The sequence below is a fragment of the Giraffa tippelskirchi genome, chromosome 1 (genome assembly GCF_054371585.1).
Source record: "Giraffa tippelskirchi isolate mGirTip1 chromosome 1, T2T-mGirTip1v1.2.pri, whole genome shotgun sequence".
Classification (NCBI taxonomy): domain Eukaryota; kingdom Metazoa; phylum Chordata; class Mammalia; order Artiodactyla; family Giraffidae; genus Giraffa; species Giraffa tippelskirchi.
This window is the reverse complement of record NC_137275.1, coordinates 57,212,065-57,226,234: the sequence shown is the minus strand read 5'-3', so window position 1 is coordinate 57,226,234 and position 14,170 is coordinate 57,212,065. Positions and strand designations below refer to the sequence as shown.

General features: G+C 36.5%; 1 long non-coding RNA gene across 1 annotated transcript in view; it reads right to left on the bottom strand.

The window, feature by feature from the left end:
- Positions 1-701: 701 nt before the first annotated feature.
- The window catches only part of LOC145521114 (uncharacterized), a 204,066-nt gene continuing 190,597 nt past the window's right edge, over positions 702-14,170 (bottom strand). Inside the window, exon 4 of the long non-coding RNA XR_014065136.1 lies at positions 702-1,477. This is a non-coding gene — a long non-coding RNA (uncharacterized LOC145521114). The remainder of the gene's footprint in view (positions 1,478-14,170) is intronic.

Here is a 14,170-nt window from a genome sequence, read left to right as displayed (position 1 = left end):
TATATTTTAAGTATTAAAAAAATGATGAGATTTCATCCTGAAGCAGTTATCTTATGGATCTTACTCTCAGATATTCTGCAGATCTCATAAATCATAAGAATTCAACTATACCTAAATTCTTATGGATTTATCATTTTTTCCATATAATGCCATGAATATTGCTGTGTGTTTGAAGAACTTAAACTATTCAATAAGTGAAAATACGTTTTATGAAAGGATGAGAAATTCTGATGATATATTCATGAATGACATGGGAATAGCACAAGGCATAAACAAGGACAAGTGTTTGAGGATTTTCTTTGAGTTCATATAAATTTAGAGTCATTTGAAAATAATCAATTCATTATGTTGAGTAATACACAATTAAAGGTGTGAGGCTGAAATAGAAAAATGAAAACGGAAAAAAAAAACACATCCAAGGATTCTTTTTTTGAGTGTTTTTCTCTGTAGAGTTATTTAAAACAGAAAAAAATACATTTAGACAATTTAGTGATCAAAATTTAACAAGTAATATGAAAAGTGTAGTTTGAAAATTGCTAAATAGGTATATAATTCTTTAAATAAGTGATCTGTAAGCTTTCATAGTGATTTTCTTTTTAATTCTAAGACACTTATTCTGTCTTTTTTTTTTTTTTTGCAGTATATGGTTGACCATTGCAAAACACAGGTTTAAACTGTGCAGGTCCACCTATGTATGGATATTTTTAAATAGTAAATGTTACAGCATTACATGGTCTGTGATTGGTTGAATCTGCAAATAGGGAAGGGACAGTGAAAACAGGTGGGCAAATTATATATTATATTTCAGTTAAATCTCTCATTGTTCAAGGATTAACTCTATATTTAGTAAGCCTTGTTTAAGTGTCAACCACTGTGAAGAATGCTGGAGAACAAAAGAATGGTCCAGTTTTTATGCTTTGAAAGCTTAGTTTAGTATAGTGGTTTTAAACAGTGTATGTGCATTGAACTGAGAGACTTTGGGGATTTTGCTCCCAGCAATGGGAGATGATTCAACCTCAAATGTCAACAGTCTCAAGTCTGAGAGACTCTGAATTAGAGCAATACCAGACTGAAACTCAGAGTTAGGTCTAAAAATGGAGATGTACCTTTGATACCATCTTTCCAAGAATCTCACTAAGTATTTTTTTTTACCCTAAAATGCACCTAGTTCTAAAAAAGTGCTGAAGACATAAAGTAGAAAAGATCAGGTCATTGAATTAAGATACCTGGATTCAATATTTAATTCTTATATCACTCCTTTTTTCTTCTGAAAAATTGAGAAATGGAGCTAGAGTGTATACGATGCCTGATACAGAGAAGATATTCAATAAATTTCAATTAACTTACATTTTCCTGTGTCTTCTGCCCAGAGCAGAGCCTGATGTAAGCACTTTGGTTTGCAGGTTGTAGGTGATCTACCAGTATACTGGGGAGGTGAGCCCTGGAGGCACAAAGGACACAGCTTCAGGAGAGGGAGCTGAAGAAAGAGGAAATGGCCATAATGAGGATATGTGATTCAGTTTATTGAGTTCACTGACTTGAGAAACAGTGGTTATACTGTTGGTACCTTCTGAAAGCCCCACGGAATTCTTCCCAGAGTTGTATAAGTTGGGGGGAAAAAAAGGATAAGGACCTTTATACAGAGGATGTTATTCATCCTTGCTTAAGAAATTTCCCCCAGGATGTTAATTCCCTGGCAGTTCAGCTTTGCCTGCATAAAAGCTGAGGGTTGGATGAGCTCTGCTTTGGAGAAGGCCCTGGGTTAGACAGTTGTATTGCTTTTGCTGGCTTGGGGGGTGGGTGCTAGCTCCCGCTTAACAGTCTACCACAGAAATCAGATGTGAGTTAACGAAATAGAGCATGAGCAACATATACTTATTCTTTATCTCTTTATTTTTAATAAAGTATGATAGATGATTTTTAAAATAGCTTTAATAATTTATGTAAGAGCACTATGAATACAAACACCAAATGGTCATGTTAATAAGATTTGCAATTAATTTTATATTAAACTGTGAATAATCTTATGAGTATATTAAACATAAAATGTAAGAATCTTATTTTTTCCTGGATGATTTCTCAACAATTAAACAAACATACAAACATAAACCCAATAAATATTAGATAGTGGACAAAGATCATTAAAAGTGTGTGGTACTAAAGAAAGAATATATAAATATATGTATGTATGTATATATATATATATATGGATATATATATATATCCATAAACATATATATTTTTGAGGTGTATTTGCCATAAACATTATACATTTTTAGAAGACAGAACAGAGCTCAAATATTGTCTCTAAATAAGCCAGTACAGTCTGCTATTTAATTTGATCTTCTTTCTTTACAATTAAAGCTATGTGTTAATAAGCTTAGATGAAATTATTATTAAAGATAGATAATTTATTAAAAATTTGACAAAAACTAATTGTAGAGAATTATGAAAGATCTCAAACTTCATCTCACATGCAGACTAATAAGATAGTCTGTGCCATGGATGATAGTAAAAGACATGGGATTCCTGAGATATAGATGAAAAATAGTTTGTTACTCACAGAAATAGCAGCAGAATATCAGTGTTTCTCCACTGTTTCCCAGAGCCCCACTTCCCACAGGGTGACACAAAGATGGCCAGATAACATGTACTATAGGAAGAGGAATCCTGAGTTTGGAGAATCCCAATTATTTGGGGACAGTGCATATGTTTGACCTTTGTTTCAGAAAGAGATATTGTCTTTGTCTTGAAAGCTTGCAAGCAAACCTGCCTTTTGCCAAATAGGTGAGCAGTGTTTCAACTTCCCATGGCTGTTAGCTATACAAACATCTTAAAAATATAGTTCAGGACCAATGTAGTCAGCATTTTGTTTAGAAAATGTGTGAAAACATGAGACAACCATGGAGAACTATATTCCACAGTAGCTACTCAACACAGAGTTAATCTATTCTGTTTTAAAATATAACAGTGCCTCAGGGTAAGAATACAGTTGACTGCACCTTCATATATATTCATTTTTGATGCCAGAAATTATTTGAGGAATTAGGAAAAATGTTACCCAGTAAATTATGAAATCCCTACTATACTTGATAACTGATGAAAAGTGTTGGAAATTTTGTACTGATACAATCAAAACATTTAGTGACTTTCAAGATTTAAATCTTGTAGATCTCTTTTAAGATGTAACACAAGTGAAACAGCTTAAACTCAAGAAGTAAAACAGTGCTTTATAATAAGGACAAACAGTTATATCACTGAAATCTATTGGACTAAACCCAGGAAATAAAAAATGACTCCCCAGATTTTCTCTGTTTCTCTCTCTCTCTCTCTCACTCTCAACTTGTTCCTCACAGTATCATTATTCTCTGACTCAGAACAGAAATTCTCTGCTTTTCTACTGTATACATAAACATGAAATATGCCCACTTTACACTATATAGTTTCAGCAACATAAAGCGAGACCTAGAATTTTCTCCATATCAAAACTTCAGGCACCTAGAGAAATAAATGATTTAGCCCCTTCTGGACTCATCAGTTATGCAGGGCTCCAGGGTATAGCACATGGTGGGATGCTTCATATTGTTCAACATGTATTCCAAGGTTCCTTTTCTGCAATTTTGTGGGAGGAAAAGAAGGAAACAGAAAGAGGCAATTCCCAGAATGCAGGGTCAGTCAGTCTTAATAACTGTCTGCTACAACTTTTCCACTGTTCCTTTTTATATACAGTGATTTCTTTACAACTTAGAGTATAGGAAGTAAAACACACCCTTTATCTTGTTAGCAATGAAGAGAGAGATGGGTAAAAAAGTGACTTGAATCTCTGCTACCCTAAGTGGTTTCCCCTGAGATAAAAAAGTTCAACTGTACATGTAGCACATGATTTCTTATGACTTAGACACTCTTTCAGTCATAGTGTGAGTATTAACAATAACACCTAAAACGTTGAAAGTATTTTTCAGCTAACAAAGATTGATACTCATAATATCTGGCTTTTTCAGTTTCAGTGCACCTGAAGGGTGAATAATTAATTTGAAAATATGATAAGAGCAAAAAAAAAGTCACCATAAGCATAAACACTATAAACATGATAATAGTCTGTCTAGTCTGTCTAGTCAACCTCAGATATGCAGATGACACCACCCTTATGGCAAAAAGTGAAGAGGAACTAAAGAGCCTCTTGATGAAGGTGAAAGAGGAAAGTGAAAAAGCTGGCTTAAAACACAACATTGAAAAAATGAAGATCATGGCATCTGGTCCCTTCACTTCATGGCAAATAGATGGGGAAGCAATAGAAACAATGACAGACTTTACTTTCTTGGTCTCCTAAATCACTGCAGACAGTGACTAAAACCATGAAATTAAAAGACTCTTGCTCCTTGGAAGAAAGGACAAACCTAGACAGCGTGTTAAAAACAGAGACATTACTTTGCCAACAAAGGTCTGTCTAGTCAAAGCTATGGTTTTTCCAGTAGTCATGTATGGATGAGAATTGGACCATAAAGAACGCTGAGCACCAAAGAATTTATGCCTTCGAACTGTGGTGTTGAAGACTCTTGAGTGTCCCTTGGACTGCAAGATCAAACCAATCAATTCTAAAGGAAATAAACCCTGAATATTCATTGGAAGGACTAATGCTGAAGCTGAAGCTCCAATACTTTGCCCACCTGATGTGAAGTGTTGATTCATTAGAAAAAAACCCTGACGCTGAGAAAGATTGAAGACAGGAGGAGAAGGGGACAACAGAGGATGAGATGGTTGGATGGCATCATCAACTCAATAGACATGAGTTTAAGCAGGCTCCCGTAGCTGGTGAAGGACAGGGAAGCCTGGCATGCTGCAGTCCATGCAGTCACAAAGAGTCAGACATGACTGAGCAACTGAACAACAGTCAGTCTTAAAGAAAAGTACCTATTATGTGAGCAAATATTTATATATTTAACACAGTGGAAATGTTTTGCTAGACACAGTACCAATGACATCAACTCTCTCCATCAAAATGTACTTTTGCATAAAATATTAACTACTGTTTTTCTACTTTTGCTATTAAGGAAATAGATATATGTATTCAAAATAGTACCACACAATTCTAAAACAATTCCCAAATACATACAGTGAAGTATACATGGTTCTTCTATTTAACATTTTCAAAATTAAAAATTTGCATAATTTGTTTAGTAAATGAACCATATAATTGATGCTTATAAGCTTTCAGTCATATTATATGACCTGTTGAGTTTAAACATACATTTATCATATATCTGGGAATTTAATATTCCCTTGTATACATAATGCTCAGTATTTGACTCCATATATATATGCATGTGTTGGTGTGTGTGAGTGCGCTAAGTCGCTTCAGTCATGTCTCTTTACAACCTTTTGGACTGTAGCCCGTCAGGCTCCTCTGTCCAGGGGATTCTCTAGGCAAGAATACTGGAGTAAGTTGCCATGCCCTACTTGTGCCACCTCCTCACTTGCTCGTGTGTTCAGTCACTCAGTCGTGTCTGACTTTCTGACCCCATGGATTGAAGCCTGCCAGGCTACTCTCTCCATGAAATTATCTAGGCAAACATACTTGAGTACTTCTCCAGGGGATCTTCCTGAGCCAGGGATCAAACCTGTGTTTCCTGCATCTCCTGTATTGGCAGGGAGATGTTTTACTACTGAACCACCAGGGATGCTTACACACACACACACACACACACACACACACACACACACACACACACACACACACACACACACACACACGTATGAAAAGTGAACGTGAAATTTGCTCAGTCATGTCCCACTCTTTGCAACCCATGGAATTCTCCAGGAATTCTCCAGATCAGAAGACTGGAGTGGGTAGCCTATCTCTTCTCCAGGGTGTCCTTGCAGGTGGATTCTTTACCAACTGAGCTAACAGGGAAGCCCATATTGGGGACTTCACTGGTGGCTCAGTAGTAAAAATAATCTTCCTGTCAATCCCATGTTCAATCCCTGGGCCAGGAAGATCCCTTGGAGAAGGAAACAGCAACCCACTCCAGCATTCTTGTCTGGAGAATCCCCTGGACAGAGGAGCCTGGTGGGCTAAAGTCCTTAGGGTCACAAAGAGTTGGACATGACTGAGTGACTAAGTACACACACACACGTGTGTGTGTGTGTGTTTCTCCTCATTCTTACCTGCATTTCTTTCCTTCTCAAGCCTAAATGAGAAATTTCTCTTTTAACTTGAGTGACAACTACTTTGAAAAATCTAGCCCTCACTAAAATTGTCCATTTAGAGGCATAAAAGGTAAAGGGAGCTTAGATAAGTGAAAGAAAAATGGCCTGATAGCATACTTTTAATTTTATATCTCTGCTTCACTTTTTAATTTCCTCTCATGTGATCACTGATCCATTCAAAATCCTGATGATATTTTGATTACATTCACTTAAGAATTAAGGACTTGTCTCATGGTTTAGTGGCTTGGAAAAACCACTATTGGATGGAAAAAAACATTTAAAGAAACAAACAAAGTTCTGTTCCTTTCTTTAATGTTATGTAAAAATATTTTTGGAGAATAATAGTAGATGTGTATTTTGAGATTGTGATAGAAAGTTTAAAAGAAAATAAACAGAATTACCTTTGGAATGAATTTTGAACCAAAACTATTACTGTAATATCACATTACATAACATTCTTTTGCATACATTACAAAACATAATCAGTCTACATAAAAGGAAGGGTCATCTCAGCTGAGGTAAATATAGGAACGAGAAGTAACTAGTGTAGATGATGAGACTCAAGACTTTCATTCGCATTTTATAATGTAAAATTGCTTGGATTTTATAACAAGTCTTCGAAGAACAGCATACGATAAAAAATCTCTTAGGGCTTTCAGCAAAATAGAATTTTTCTATGCTTGGTATAAAAGTGGAAACGCTACTGAAAAGAAAGGGAAGAAAAGCATCTGGGGCTGAATTTCTCCCCTTGGAAATAAAAGAACATTTGACTCCACAATGGAATAGAGTGGAATTCAACAACAGATCCATTTTAGTTACCGTACTAGAAGCATAAATGTATGAAATTTACATAACTAGGAGACTGCTTTAATATGCTTGAGTTGTTCTCCTATGCTAATTTTACTGTCAATATTTTCTAGTTATCTTTGCACCAATATCTTATGTTAAACCACTTTTTTCTTTATCGTCAGCCCTGGCATATGTTATCCAGTATTTTGGAAGTCTCTTAAGCTTGGGAGACACAGAAAAGCTATCTTATTTCTGGAAATCCATGAGATGCTTGATAACTTTCTGGCACACAACCAGAATAAACTGCTTATTTGGCCATCTCTTCTTAATGTAGTATACCCCATGATACTCACTAACATAACTGCACTGTTGAAATGATAGCTATTCCTTTACTTAATTCAGAAAAGTCAAGTCAGATTCAAGACACTAGAGTGAAAGTTCAAATGTCAACTCTACTTGTGAAATGAACCCAGACCTTATTTCTAAAATATAAAACAAAAACACAATGAAAGAAGTGTATCACTACATTAAACATGTGTATTGACAGTATTTTATTCAAGTTATTTGTCCACGTATCTACTAAATTCTGCAATCTGGCAGCCTAACCATTTAGGCTATTATGAGGCAACCAAATACCGAATAGACATAGTTGATCTAAATCTAAACTTTTTTATCAGGGATAGTCCCTGGCTCAATTTAATTGGTCAGCAGAATTCAGGATTACAAATTTTGTTCCCTTATATCAAAAATATACAGAATCCTACACCTCATTTTATTACAGTACACAAAATAGTGGTTAAAGAACACTAAAAATTCTAGGATGCGTGTGTTTGTGTGTTACAGTTCAAGAGACTTATTTGGAGGTTGCACTCTCATCCCAGTCTTAGTTCCATTGCTCATGGCAATACCTTTAATGGCATTCCTTTGGGAGAGGAATCTTTCACCACAAAAGAATCTTAATAAATTATTTTCCACTAAAAGTATTAAAGATTTTTTTAAAAGGCCATAGTGTAGGCCATATCTTTTCCTGAATTATTGTTAAAACTAGATTATTACTGAATCCAGGTCTTCTACTGGAATCAATACATCCTATACCCCATAGCCAGAGTAATCTAACCAATTGGTCTGGGCATGCTATTCATCTATTCAAAATGTGTAAAAATTCTGATTGAGTCAAAATAGAAACACCTTATTTGTTTTTATGTGTTCCTACCTGTATCACTAGGATGCTCTTAGATGCCAATATACCTTATCTTTTATGATATTTGTGTGTGCTGAGTCACTTCAATCATGTCTGACTCTTTGTGACCCCATGTAGCCCACCAGGCTCCTCTGTCCATGGGGATTTTCCAGGCAAGAATACTAGAGTAGGTTGCCAGGCCCTCCTCCATGGGATTGGAACATCCCAAACCTTATTCTTTAAATCTGGTGAAAATATAACTAGCCATATCTCAATTCTATTAATATTAAAACAAAACTAGAGAAACTTGCTGTTATTTATATAGCATTTTATTTATTACATATCTACTCCTCAATAGAATATATATTCTCAGGTAGCACAAAACACATTTTATTAACATTTGGGGAAATCATGTAACCTAAGATGATGCCTGGATCAAAATGAACTTTTTACTACATTTAAAAATAGAATACATTTTTCTTTAACAATGATCTTGCAGTTATATCTGTAAACATTGTCACAATTCCCAAATTTAAAGCCTCCTTTCAAAAAATAAATATTAAATTCATTTAAAATTGTTTTATAGAAATTAAGAATTTTTCCAAATCATATAAAATATATTTCTCTGTTAATGATCTGAAACAAAATGGCATGACTGAAACTCTTGTCTAGTTCCCAAGGTAATAGTAACTGCACTGGAGCATTTCTTGCACTAGTTTATTGTTTGTCTAACATTTTATATAAATACCAAATAAATCTCAAAATTCTTTAATATTTGAAAAGCCTCCATATTGGTAATTTTTCATATAGTGTTATAAAGTTATAATAACATATTAAGATATAAATCACTGTGCTATACTTTTTAACACTTCAGTTCAGTTCAGTTCAGTCACTCAGTCATGTCCGACTCTTTGCAACCCCATGAATGACAGAACGCTAAGCCTCCCTGTCCATCACCAACTCCCGGAATCTACCCAAACTCACGTCCATCGAGTCAGTGATGCCATCCAGCCATCTCATCTTCTGTTGTCCCCTTCTCCTCCTACCCCAGTCCTTCCCAACATCAGGGTCTTTTCCAATGAGTCTACTCGTCACATGAGGTGGCCAAAGTATTGGAGTTTCAATGTAACATCAGTCCTTCAAATGAACACCCAGGACTGATCTCCTTTAGGATGGACTAGTTGGATCGCCTTGCAGTCCAAGAGACTCTCAAGAGTCTTCTCCAACACCACAGTTCAAAAGCATTAATTCTTTGGCACTCAGCTTTCTTCACAGTCCAACTCTCACATCCATACATGATTACTGGAAAAACCATAGCCTTGACTAGACGGACCTTTGTTGGCAAAGTAATGTCTCTGCTTTATAATATGCTGTCTAGGTTGGTCAAAACTTTCCTTCCAAAGAGTAAGAATCTTTTAATTTCATGGTTGCAGTCATCATCTGTAGTGATATTGTGCCCCCCAAAATAAGGTCTGACACTGTTTGCACTGTTTCCCCGTCTATTTCCCATGAAGTGATGGGACCAGATGCCATGATATTAGTTTCTGAATGTTGAGCTTTAAGCCAACTTTTTCACTCTCTTCTTTCACTTTCATCAAGAGGCTTTTTAGTTTCTCTTCACTTTCTGCCTTAAGAGTGGTGTCATCTGCATATCTGAGGTTATTGATATTTCTCCTGGAAATCGTGATTCCAGCTTGTTCTTTCTCCAGCCCAGCATTTCTCATGATGTATTCTGTATATAAGTTAAATAAGCAGGGTGACAATATACAGCCTTGACGTACTCCTTTTCCTATTTGGAACCAGTCTGTTGTCTCATGTACAGTTTTTACTGTTGCTTCCTGACCTGAATCCAGGTTTCTCAAGAGGCAGGTCAGGTGGTCTGGTATTCCCATCTCTTGAAGAATTTTCCACAGTTTATTGTGATCCACACAGTCGAAGTCTTTGGCATAGTCAATAAAGCAGAATTAGATGTTTTTCTGGAACTCTCTTTCTTTTTCAGTGATCCAGCAGATGTTGGCAATTTGATCTCTGGTTCCTCCACCTTTTCTAAAACCAGCTTGAACATCTGGAAGTTCATGGTTCACATATTGCTGAAGCCTGGCTTGGAGAATTTTGAGCATTACTTTACTAGCATGAGTGAGATTAGTGAAATTGTGTGGTAGTTTGAGCATTCTTTGGCATTGCCTTTCTTTGGGATTGGAATGAAGACTGACCTCTTCCAGTCCTGTGGCCACTGCTGAGTTTTCCAAATTTGCTGGCATATCGAGTGCAGCACTTTCACAGCATCATCTTTCAGGATTTGAAATAGCTCAACTGGAAATCCACCACCTCCACTAGCTTTGTTCATAGTGATATTTCCTAAGGCCCACTGACTTCACATTCCAGGATGTCTGGCTCTAGGTGAGTGATCACACCACTGTGATTATCTGAGTTGTGAAGATCTTTTTTTGTACAGTTCCTCTGTGTATTCTTGCCACCTCTTCTTAATATCTTCTGCTTCTGTTAGGTCCATACCATTTCTGTCCTTTATCGAGCCCATCTTTGCATGAAATGTTCCCTTGGTATCTCTAATTTTCTTGAAGAGATCTCTAGTCTTTCTCATTTTGTTGTTTTCCTCTATTTCTTTGCATTGATCACTGAGGAAGGCTTTCTTATCTCTCCTTGCTATTCTTTGGAACTCTCCATTCAAACGGGAATATCTTTCCTTTTCTTCTTTTCTTTTTGCTTCTCTTCTTTTCACAGCCATTTGTAAGACCTCTTCAGACAGCCATTTTGCTTTTTTGCATTTCTTTTCCATGGGGATGGTCTTGATCCCTGTCTCCTGTCATGAACCTCCATCCATAGTTCATCAGGCACTCTGTCTATCAGATCTAGTCTCTTAAATCTATTTGTCACTTCCACTGTATAATCATAAGGGATGTGTTTTAGGTCTTACCTGAATGGTCTAGAGGTTTTTCCTACTTTCTTCAATTTAAGTCTGAATTTGGCCATAAGGAGTTCATGATCTGAGCCACAGTCTGCTCCTGGTCTTGTTTTTGCTGACTGTATAGAGCTTCTCCATCTTTGGCTGCAAAGAATATAATCAATCTGATTTTGGTGTTGACTATCTGGTGATGTCCATGTGTAAAGTCTTCTCTTGTGTGTTGGAAAAGGGTGCTTTCTATGACCAGTGTGTTCTCTTGGCAAAACTCTATTAGACTTTTCCCTTCTTGCTTCATTTTAACACTGCTTCTATGTAATTCTTCTTGTCATATTTTTTCCAACTGTAGCTGCATATTTAACTCCCCAGACAGCTTTTTAAAAATTACTGATTTTTAGGTTACATAGCATAATGATTAGATATGATTCATGAGTTGGTGCATGAATATTAGTCATTTTAAATTCCAGCTGATTCTAATGTATAGCCAGGTTTGAGAATCACTATGTTAGTCCTTCAGAAGTATCCACATTTCTTTAGGGAAATTTAGGATTGTTATAAAAGATCTGCAAGAAGAAATCAAACATTTGATTTCCAAGAGCTGGTTGTATTGAGAGAAGAAATGTCTCGAAGTACTCAGAATAAAATCCTCTGAGCTAATCAAGGCCAAAGTTTTTATTACACCAATCAGAAAGACAAAAGAGCAAAATCAGATTATTCAACTCTCCAGGGATTCACTGGACTGCATACGTAGAGAAGAAAAGAACATGATTTTGGAGCAGATCCGTGCAGATCCTGAGACAAGCGGATGATAGCTACTCATGGAGAGAGAGAATCAATACCTGGAAACTGCCCAGAATCACGCCTGACCAATAACAAAGACAATTGTGAATGTTGACTCAAAGCCTGCAAAACACTCCTGACTGTTTAAGAATGTCCTTCTGTCAGCAGAGCTGGAGAGCTTTCATAGTTAAGCTCATCATCTTGGTCTTGGCTGAGGGTCCTCCATCTTCAACTATCTATGTACTGTCTATGGATGAACAAGAAGTAATGATGTCATTTCACCCAATAAGACAATAAGACATTCAGTTCAGTTCAGTCACTCAGTCGGGTCTGACTCTTTTTGATCCCATGGACTGTAGCACACAAGGCTTCCCTGTCCACCACCAACTCCCAGAGTTTACTCAAACTCATGTCCATTGAGTCGGTGATGCTATTCAACCATCTCATCCTCTGTCATCCCCTTCCCATCCTGCCTTCAATCTTTCCTAGCATCAGGGTCTTTTCAAATGAGTCAGCTCTTTGCATCAGATGGCGAAAGTATTGGAGTTTCAGCTTCAACATCAGTCCTTCCAATGAACGCTCAGGACTGATCTCCTTTAGGATGGACTGGTCGGATCTCCTTGCAGTCCAAGGGACTCTTAAGAGTCTTCTCCAACACCACAATTCAAAAGCATCATTTCTTCCACACTCAGCGTTCTTTATAGTCCAACTCTCACATCCATACATGACTACCGGAAAAACCACAGCCTTGACTAGATGGTCTTTTGTTGGCAAAGTAATGTCTCTACTTTTTAATATGCTGTCTAGGTTGGTCATAACTTCCCTTCCAAGGAGTAAGTGTCTATTAATTTCATGGCTACAGTCACTATCTGCAGAGAGTTTGGAGCCCCCCCAAAAAAAAAAATTGTCAGCCACTCTTTTCACCGTTTCCACGTCTATTTGCCATGAAGTGATGGGACCGGATGCCATGATCTTAGTTTTCTGAACGCTGAGCTTTAAGCCAACTTTTTCACTCTCCTCTTTCACTTTCATCAAGAGGCTTTTTAGTTCTTCTTCACTTTCTGCCATAAGGGTGGTGTCATCTGCATATCTGAGGTTATTAATATTTCTTGTGGCAATCTTGATTCCAGCTTGTGCTTCATCCAGCCCAGCGTTCCTCATGATGTACTCTGCATATAAATTAGATAAGCAGGGTGACAATGCACAGCCTTGATGTACTCCTTTTCCTATTTGGAACCAGTCTGTTGTTCCATGTCCAGTTCTAACTGTTGCTTCCTGACTTGCATACAGGTTTCTCAGGAGGCAGGTCAGGTGGTCTGGTATTCCCATCTCTTGAAGAATTTTCCACAGTTTATTGTGATCCACATAGTCAAAGGCTGGGTGGTACAAGAGGCTGGCAATCTTTCCCAGTTACATAACCAGTTGTCAGTTTATCCTATTTTACTAATTATGTGATTCCATACTACATTATGTAACATAGTTCCTACCAAGGCAAAATTTCATCTATTTTGAAAGATTTTTTTTTAATTAGAGAAGTGTGTTTGACATAAACAATATTTAAATCAATTGATTCTTGAAATTCTGGAGTTGAAGAAATTTTAACAGAGAGAAACACTTCGTTCCTTCTTCCCCCTCCTTCTTTCCCTTTCTTCTTCCCTTCCTTCTTTGCATCCTTTTTTCCCCTTCTTTCTTTCCTATTTTCTTTAATGTTTTTATATTATGGCTTAATAATGAGCAGATTCTAGTTATCAGCTGCTAAGTTACACATCTATTAAAGGGACATACGTGAGGCTCATTGCCTTTCAGTACTTTCAAGTTTTGAAAATCAATACAATTAGTAAATCCTTAGTTGATAGAGAAAGCAATTACATGGTATCCATGTTATCTCAATGTCACAATTTATTTAAAAAATCATATTACACAGAAGATATTCAGAATTCACAAATAGATGCTTCTAAACATACAATGAGTTATGAAGAAATAAAAAAGAAAATTGTGCTAATCTATGCCCTGAGATTCATCATTTATGCAGGCATTTAATTCTCCAGTAAAAGCTGTCAATGTTATAGGCTGAAATATCAATTTCATATTATTCCCTCCTAAAGAAAATTTTCAATTATGCAAGATATTTTCAGTGTATAAAATATGTTCCCTTGAGTCTTACTTCTCTCTGGCTCTTTCCATTCTTTTGTCCCAGCAGATGACAGGTAATTATTAAAATGGATAACTTCCATAAAGATCAAAATATGCTCTTTAATTTACAATGCAGTTACAAATTTTCCCTCTGTCTTGAG